The sequence below is a fragment of the Corylus avellana genome, chromosome ca10 (assembly GCF_901000735.1).
Source record: "Corylus avellana chromosome ca10, CavTom2PMs-1.0".
Classification (NCBI taxonomy): Eukaryota; Viridiplantae; Streptophyta; class Magnoliopsida; order Fagales; family Betulaceae; genus Corylus; species Corylus avellana.
The window spans coordinates 2,188,615-2,198,774 of NC_081550.1; the positions used below are offsets into that span (position 1 = coordinate 2,188,615).

General features: G+C 32.3%; 1 long non-coding RNA gene across 1 annotated transcript; it reads right to left on the reverse strand.

Moving 5' to 3' along the window:
- Positions 1 to 9,348: 9,348 nt before the first annotated feature.
- Positions 9,349 to 10,128, reverse strand: LOC132164657 (uncharacterized). Its single transcript, XR_009438401.1, has 2 exons — positions 9,751 to 10,128; positions 9,349 to 9,593 (listed from the first exon to the last, which is right to left on the reverse strand). It is a non-coding gene; the product is annotated as an uncharacterized LOC132164657 (long non-coding RNA).
- Positions 10,129 to 10,160: the final 32 nt, after the last annotated feature.

Consider the following 10,160-nt stretch of genomic DNA (forward strand, 5'->3'; position numbering starts at 1 on the left):
AGGAGGAGGTGAAGGAGACGGTGGGGATGGTGACGGAGATGGTGGTGGAGGTGAGTGGGGAGGCCTATTGTGTGGATGTGGTGAGTTCTTTGGAGGAGGAGGTGACAGAGACGGTGGAGGTGGTGGAGGAGACCGCCTAGGTAGTGGGAATGGGATTGTCCTTAATGGCGGTAGTGGAACTAATATTGGTGGTAGTGGAACTAATATTGGTGGTAGTTCCGTCTTCTCGTCGGCTGCTACATTGGTAGCCAATAAGAACAATGCCAATGCATAGACGAGGTGAGGCCAAAGATTGGCCATTTCAACGCAACACTACTGTAAATCCCAACAGTTTGTAATATTCCTTGAATATTTGGACTACCTGTGAAAAAACACTCAGAGAGGTCACAATTTATATAGCCATTCCTTCAATGAGTAAAGTGCATGAAACCTCTCACTAACCTATAATCTAACTTTGAGGGGTAGTGGGCTTCCCATCAATCGGTAGAGTAGCCTCTAAATGAATCATCTACCCACTACTTAATTTATCTGCGCCCTAGCTTTAATAGTCTACATGGACTATGCAACCAACATTACTAGCTAATATATACATTAACACACACACATATATATATATATATCTTCACTAAATTAGGAATTGGATTTTTTTTGGGTAAAATGCATGTAAAATCTGGTTTGAATTTCAGATTATTTCTACCCGTTTCTATGTTTTGACCCAATGATATTTTAGTTTTTTTTTTTTTTTTAATCAAATAATAAAAAATAAAAATAAAATAAAATAAAATAAAAAAACTAAAATATCATTGGGTCAAAACATAGAAACGGGTAGAAATAATCTGAAATTCAAACCAGATTTTACATGCATTTTACCCAAAAAAAATCCAATTCCTAATTTAGTGAAGATCTGATATATATATATATATATATATATATATATGTGTGTGTGTGTGTGTGTGTGTGTTAATGTATATATTAGCTAGTAATGATATTTTAGTTAAAATACTTGAATGTTGAACATATTGACAAGAAAAGAAGCATCTCAGTGAGAGGACGAGCTACGTACGCAAGGATACAGTAAGCCATGGCTACGTACGCAAGGATACAGTAGCCACATGCAGCACCGGGACTAGTCTGGCATTATAGATTAGACATTGCGTTTAGCTACCTAGCTGGGTAGAAGGGAATGTTTAACAATGCGATTTAATTTATAGACAAAATAAATTAAATCACGAAAAACAAATTATTATTTTGATATTGTGTTTTTAAAAAATTGGAACTTGAAAAAGTATTAAATATGCGCACAATTTTAAAAGGCTAAAAAGCCTAAATTATGACTTTAAACGCCAAATTACGATTTTTGTCAAACTTTTAACTGCGTTTTTAAAAATTACATTTTTAAATAATACATTTTAAAATTGCTATTTTTAAATAGCACTTTTGAAAATTGCAAACCCAAACGGATAAGAATATTAGGGGATCAATAATCAATAATAAGAGAAAACTTCACTTACAACCCATAATCTTTCATTAGTTTTACAATCATACATACCTTTAAGCTTTAAAATTGTCAATTTAGTGTATTTATCTTTTAATTTTTTTTTCAATTTCAGCTAAATCCTAACGGAGGAGTGACAAAACTTTCAAAATACCTCTCCTTTTTTCAAAAAAAAAAAAAAAAAAAAAAATGACATAAATTGTGAGGATTTCGGAATTTGGTCAGAATTTAATCAAATTTACAAAAATAACCACGCCTGAATCTTGAAGAAATATATATATATATATATATATATTTCTTCAAGATTATATATATATTGGGAATTAGGACACGGATTTAATGGAAAATCTTGATGGGGAGGTAAAATTGAAAAATATTGAATGATTAATACACTAAATTGATACTTTTTAAAGTTGAGTATAATTACAAAAATAATGAAAGATCGTGAATGATATTTCATTATTCACGATCTTTCATTATATATATATATATATATAATCATTAAATTTTATTCTAGCTAACAACGTGAATGTGGACTACTCCATTCAAACTATGTTAAAATTGGACAAGTTGCTATGAAAAGTACGTATCCTTTTTACTTTTGTTTATTATTGCTACGCAAATTGACCAACATCAAGGGGAAGATTTATTCTAGCTAACAACGTGAATGTGGACTACTCCATTCAAACTATGTTAAAATTGGACAAGTTGCTATGAAAAGTACGTATCCTTTTTACTTTTGTTTATTATTGCTACGCAAATTGACCAACATCAAGGGGAAGATTTTATTCTAGCTAACAACGTGGATGTGGACTACTCCATTCAAACTATGTTAAAATTGGACAAGTTGCTATGAAAAGTACGTATCCTTTTTACTTTTGTTTATTATTGCTACGCAAATTGACCAACATCAAGACCTTCACCAGTTATATATATATATATATATATATATATTTGTTAGTTTTTAAAATAAAGGGATAAATGTAAAATTAGTCCTTACGGTTGGCCTAAATTACAAATCATTCTATGTAAAAAATAAAAAATAAAAAAATAAAAAAAATTATAGGTTCATGTATTTGGCCTAAATTAAAAATCATTTTAGAACACCATCTAAAATTATACACTAACCCTCACTCAAAGTCATACTCCTTCAGTAAATTAATCTAATCTCTAATATCCCCAAAATTTTACTCTGTGCGTAATCATCTCTCATTTTCATTTTCCTCGCTACGATTTGGGAGCATTTGTGAGAATTTGACTGTCACATTTTCTAACCATTGAAAAATAAATAAAAACAACATTCAAGTTAATAAATTGCGTCACAGTTTTCCTTCAAATTAAGTTGGAGAAAATTGGGTTACTCTTTTTTATTAAATTGGCATTTGTTTTTAGAGCATGAAAATTGATTTCATTGAGTAAACTGTTATTTTGGCCTACATTGAGGACCTATAAATTATTTTTTATATCACAGGGGATGATTTGTAATTTAGGCCAACTACAGTGACCTATAAATTATTTTTTATATTACAGGTAGTAATTTATAATTTAGGCTAATCACAAAAATCAATTTTGCATTAATTTGTCCCTAAAAATAAATGATGAATTGAGATGATATATTAGAGTTGGAGACCTTAAGTTTGTAACCGGTAATATATACATAGCCAGTGAGAGTTTAGAGTCTGTAACCTCATTCTTTATTATGGAGTGTAAATACCAATTAATTAATTAATTAATTAGGATAAGTTCTTTGGTGATCATTAGCAGAAAAAGTATTTCAACTACACCAACTGGTGAGGGCTTTATTTTTGTATGAAAAATGTTTTGACATGGTGATGGTCATGGAAGCATATTGAATTTTAAGACAATATTATTTAAACCAGATCCTCATATAAATAAATACTGATTTTATGTTTTAAACCAGATTAAATAAAAATATCTGTCAACAATGATTATTATATTGCTTGCTTAATCATTTTGTATAATATATATAGTTTTCATACTATATAATTGGACAGTCATATATATACATGGTGATCAATCAGTTTGCATTGAAATTTCACTGAAACTTTGTAAGCAAAATACTTCGTCATACGTAGAGATTGCAATTCGTGTTTATGTGTCGGGTTCGGATGATCATGTTGAGGCATGTGTATAAATTATATAAGTAAAATATCATAACCCAACCCATTTAATTAAACGGATTAAATCTTTCAACCCAATGGCGTATCCAGGAATTTATCTTAATAGGGGCAGAAATAAAATAATAAAATATAAGACAACTCTCCTTTAGTTTACTATGATTTTTGGGGTGAAATTTGGGCTGGGGCAGAGTTTTACAGGGTCTAAAAGTGTCAAAATATGAAATTTGAGTTTATTTTATAGGAGCCAGTAGAAAATTTGGGCATAAAAATATTTTAAAATAAAAACTAAAAAAAATAAATAAAAATACTTTTAGCCCAAAAAAAATTTAAGCTAAAAGTGTCAAAATATGAAATTTGAGTTTATTTTATAGGAGCCAGTAGAAAATTATGGGCCTGCCCCTGTGTGTATTCGCCTCAGTTTCAACCCTAATTCCCTAATTTTGTATTGGCCGTTCGTGTCGAGTTCACGAATCATGTCAAAAATTGTCTGTTATAATTATGTTGTGTGTTGGGTTCAATTCATGTCGAAACATGGATATAATCATGGTCAATTTTAATCTGACACATTTAATTAAACGGGTCAAACTCCTCAATTATAATCCTTTAATTCTATGTTGAATTCGTGAATTGTGTCAAAAATTACAAACGTGTTGTTTGAGTACATGAAATATGTACAATTTTAAAGAATATTATATAGCATTAGCACCTACACAAAATGTCAAAAGATCGCTTTTCCATGATATGATTTATAATCATATCTTGAACTTCGACTAATCATACAACGTCACTTGATAACAGTATACGTTAAAAATGTTCATGGACGATGAAAAGTTGACGTGTGTAAGCTTCTGATTAGTAGGGCCCGCTCAAGCCCTAGGCGAGTTAGGCCCTCGCCTAGGGCCCCCAATTTAATAAGGCTAAAAAAAAAAAAAAAATTGGCCAAAAAAGATATTTGGACAAAAAAAAAAATTTAAGGCCCAATTTTATTTATTTTTTTTCATAAAAACTTAAGGCCTCTAATCACGATAAGTAAATAATATAAATAAGGCCCCAATTTAAAAAAGGCCAAAAAAAATTCAAAAAAATTTAAGGCCCAAATGTTTTTTTAATAAGACTAAAAAATAAAATTCATCAAAATTTAAGGCTTCAATTTAGTAAGGCCCCGATTAATAAGTCCATTATAAATTCTAGAAATAATTCAAGAAAAAAAAACGATTTATTATAAATGATGAGAATTTGGTGAGAAATTCTCATCATTACAAATAAAATATTATTGATTTATTTCCTATTATATTATCTAGGGATAGGCAGTGGCCAAAAACATAGACTCGATCCATAGAGTATAATGCTGGCTACTTGGGACATTTTAAATACCACTCTCCGTTTGTCTTTGCTTGCCATTTTCTTAGTCTCTCTTCTCTGCCTATCTGCTAAGTGATAAACTGCTAATTTTCTCTTTCTCTTCGAGTCTCCAAGAACTGCTTCATAATTCATTTGCCAAATCAGATTTTATTGTTTTATTTTTGTGATTTATTTTATTATAGTCATAATTTTTTTTGATAAATCGTATTTGTTTAATTTGTTAATATTTTTAATTAAACATATCTACTAGAAAATATGCATCTGGATATGAAAAATTTAAAAAGAGAAAAGAAAAGTAGACAAATTCATTGAATCTCAAAGAGGAGCTCTAAATAAATTTGTTATTAGCAATAAACAAAATATTGAGGATAGTTTCGGTGAAAAACTCATAAATGAACAAGAAATTTATCAAAATATTGATGAGAATGCTAATGACAAGACAACACAATCTGTTGAATAATCTTTTAGAATTGATTACTTCTTATATATAGTAGATTAAGCTATTTCTTCCTTTCAAAGTAGGTTTGAACAATTTCAAATAGATGAAAATATTTTTGGTTTTTTATTTAATTTTAAGAAATTAAAATCACTAGATGATGATGGTTTGCAAAATAAATGTCTTAATATAGGAGGTTCTAAAACATGATCATGATGGTTTAGAATTATTTTCAGAACTAAAAGTTTTAAAAGAAATTTTACAAATAGAAGAAAGTGCTCCAATTGACATATTAATTATATAAAAAGACTTTCTTTTCCAAATGCATGTATCGCCTATAAAATTTTATTGACAATACTTGTTATAGTTGCTTCTGCAGAAAGAAGTTTTTCAAAATTAAAATTGATAAAATCCTACCTAAGATCAACAATGTCACAAGAGAGATAAGATTAGCCATATTATCAATTGAAAAAAAGATGTTAGAAAATCTTGAATATAAAATCTTAATCGGTAATTTTGCATTTCAAAAAGCGGGAAGAATGATTTTTAAATAAAAATAATATATATATATATATATATATATATATAAATATCTTTTTTTAAAAACAAGGCCCAATTTCAAAGTTTCGCCAAAGGCCCCAAAATACATTGAGCCAGCCTTGATTCGAACTGGGAAACCAGGAAACCAGGAAACCAGTTAGAAAAAACCGATAATCGGGTACTCGGTTCCGGTTCCAGTTTTTGACACCCAATTATAACCAGGTAATCGGGTAACAATATATATATATTTGGCTTTTGGTTCTCTTATTTTGCTTAGTATATGCATATACTATGTTTATAAGTACTTTAGTCACATTTCGACATATTTTGTTCATATCCTTCTCTTGATGGGTTCATTCTTTTGTCACAAGTCTCTCTCGATCTGTCTAGATTAATGCAATGGAAAAGGTGTCCACAATATTTTCATTCTTTCATACTTTATGGTGCAGCAATCGTTAATCATGTGCTATACTGATTGACTTTAATTGATCCTTTTTTTTTTGCTTGATTGTTGAGTGATAATGTGCATCAGGATATGCAAAGTTTATAGACCTCATATAACTAGGAGCCACTTCAATCTCTGTATAAATTTAGGGTGTGCAAAGTTTTTTTATTTGAAACAATCACAACAAAGCTCATTTTATTGGGACAAAAAGGCTACTGGTTTGTAGGTATTAGATGAGACTAAGATTAGAATTTTAAAAGCTTTAGCTTTATACAATGGTGTGTATATATATATAAAGATATAGATATTGCGTCTCCAGCATTTTTTTTTTTCTCTCAGTTAGTCTAGTGTCTTACACATGAAAAACGAGAGATATATACATATATTTTCACGTACATATTCTGTGTGCCAAAGCGATAGATCATGCAAGATCGATGTGACTTTTATCACCTTTTAGTCTTTTTTCCCATAGAAGTACGTAGAACAAAAAATAAGCCATGCAAGTAAGAGTTTTGAACTCGATCACCCTAGATCAAGTACGTGGAGTAATGTTGTGCATTCATTTGCTTTAATTTTTTGGACCGCCACTAGCTAGATATCAAATATAAATATGGCAATTTATCGTCAAAGTTGACATCTAGCTATGAGCTACGTACATACGAACTGATACCGACAGACGACAGTGGCTAGCTATAGGTTTTACTCTATCAAGGCTTAATTTCTCTTTTTGGATTGACTATAACGGATGCTGTCCAACGTTGAAACCCCCCCATTTTTGCTATCTTACGTTGCTGTCGACAGTGACTATATTGGATTGCGATAAGTAATGCTAGAAATTTATCTTGTGCTCAGCTTTAAGAATATGACTTTTAAATTTATTGTTAAGCTTGTGATTGATCGATCATTGAATTTTAATCAAATTGTAATTTTAAAAATCACATTATTTTTGGAGGGACACAAAAAAGACTTTTAAAATTACTCGACCGACACACAAATATATAGAAAAAAATGAAATACTTCTTAAAGTTAACAAAAATAAATAAATAAAGGAAATTCTCAATATTGTAGTCCTGGTAATTCTCCGTGCATGTGTATAAGTCTTAAATACTGGTCCTCGATCTCTCCAAGCGTATTGAAGGAATTATTTCAAAATCCTTAAGTGAAATTAATTGAGAAAATCGTCCATGTGTGTTTTTCATCATCACATAATCACATAATAACTATTTACCGGGTTGTCCCAACTCTCAAGGGATAGCTCAATCAGCTAAAAATTACGTTTTATGAAGCGAACATCACTAGTTCAAATCCCCCAGCTTCCCTCTTGCAGGAATATGTCAAAAAAAAAGAAAAAAAAAAAAAAAACTATTTACCGGGTCATGTGATTATTTGTCAATGACTAAATATGTTTAGTGACTGTTAAATGGGTCTTATAATTAAAACAAGATGGTCTAATCAACATCATATATAGCTACTACACATTTCGGTCTATTATGAGCTTTTTGGAAGAAACAGCTACAACAACACACATGAACAAAATATATCTCCCGACACTAATTAAGCCTCGGAAACCCTAGGCACACTCCTTAGACCAACGGGTCGACGGTAAATGAGTCTTGCGTACGAGCCTTGGTCGTCATGGACAGGCAATTAATATATCGCTGCACCGACGGATCTCCCTGTGCCAACAAATCTCTCTGCATACATCCATCCATGCATACATAAATACATCCATGCATATATCCATACACCAACGTACGGATCTCGAAGCATTAGCCATGTGCTTGAAGGCATTACAATAAGCCCTTCTTGTGCAGGCTGCTGATAGAGAATCGCCCAACTCCAACAGCACGAATGTCTACTCTCCTTAAAAATGGTTGAAAACATTGTTTTTTTTTTTTTTTTTCATATTTCTATGACACACTTGGACAAAGCTAGCTAGCTCCCTGGACAACATTACCGGAATATGTTACACCATAGTACACTGCATTAATGGAATACACTACATATAAATATGTCGAATCAGATCATACTGCCTCTGAACTCCAATCTAATATAAGGGGTTTTTCAGAACTTGGTGCCATCTGATTTTGAGATGGACTACTTATAACTTATTTCATGAATGTTGCTCTTGTTTTAGAAGATCGACTTTTCAAGAAAAATTATAACGGCCAACAAGACAAGTTTTTAGATTAATTCTCATGGTTTGATCAGCACATTAATCAATCAAAGGAATCAAGGGACTACTAGAAGGCTTAGATATTACATACTAACATACCCCTATGGCTCGATTGCTAAGAAAGCTCAATGAGACCTAAAAGACATAGATATTAGCCTAGTAGAAGGCCCAAGCACTAACACTAAGGCTACCACGCTGCGAGAGGCACTCCCATATATATCAAACACCTACCGACCTACGGAGACTCCCTTACTCCTTTTTTATTAACTTAATTAATTTACCTTCTCTCAGTTAGGGTTTATTATTGACTTAGGTGTCGGAGTGCCTTCGGTCACCGAACCGGTAGGCCTTCTGATGACTCTTCCCCGTTTTATAGGTGGAGTTCCATCCTGGAAGGTGGCACGAGACCATTGCTGGTTTTTGGCATCAATAGTGTACAATTAATGGCACAAGAGAATACTAATGTACCCCTTTGGGTTAGGACTAAAGGTTGTTCGACTTTTGGGCTATTTTGAACATCCCTAACTTTGTGTTGCTTTCTTCGTTTGGTTGATTCTAATTATTCATTTAATAAAAATAAAAATAAAAAAATGTTCCCCGAGGTTGCCCAAATTCATACAACTCATTATTCTTCATTGAGCTCGTGGAAATTATGTAAAATGGAAAAGCAAATGAAAATGCGAGAGACGGAGAGAGTCAATGGCTTAAACTACAAATGGAATGGACGAACATGATCCGGCTTATTACAGGAAATAAAAGAAACCTTAAGCATACTTGTATTGATGAACAAATAGGCTCGACGTATAGGAAACACAAATTTATTATATCTTAAATAAAGAGAGTAAAATCATATTTTGTCCTTTATTGTATATTATATATGCCCACTTGTCTCAATTAAGTAGGTTGCCTTGATTGGCGTTGAACCATTGTAATAAACAACGCCTGACGATGGCATCTGATAACTTCAGCACCAATTATTCTTTATAAGGCTTTATTAGCTGCAAAAAAAAAAACAAAAAACAAAAAACAAAAAAAAACAAACAAACAAACAAACGAATTATAAGAATAAGATGATGATGGGGCCATGAAAGTAAAAGAAATAAAAGTAAAAAGGGAAAAGACATACTAGGTAAAATGCTTCCATACAATATATACCTTACACAACCTAGTACAAATAGTGTTTGTTTTGGTCAACATAGGTTGGTGGTGACTACTTTGGAGGAGGAGGTGCCTTCGTTGGAGGAGGAAGAGGAGGAGGTGACTTCTTTGGTGGAGGAGGAGGATGTGACTTCTTTGGAGGAGGAGGTGACTTCGTTGGAGGAGGAGGAGGAGGTGACTTCTTTGGTGGAGGAGGAGGAGGTGACTTCTTTGGAGGAGGAGGTGACTTCGTTGCAGGAGGAGGAGGAGGAGGTGACTTCTTTGGTGGAGGAGGAGGAGGTGACTTCTTTGGAGGAGGAGGTGACTTCTTTGGTGGAGGAGGAGGAGGTGACTTCGTTGGAGGAGGAGGAGGAGGTGACTTCTTTGGAGGAGGAGGTGACTTCGTGTTGGTGGTGGTGGGGGAGGCC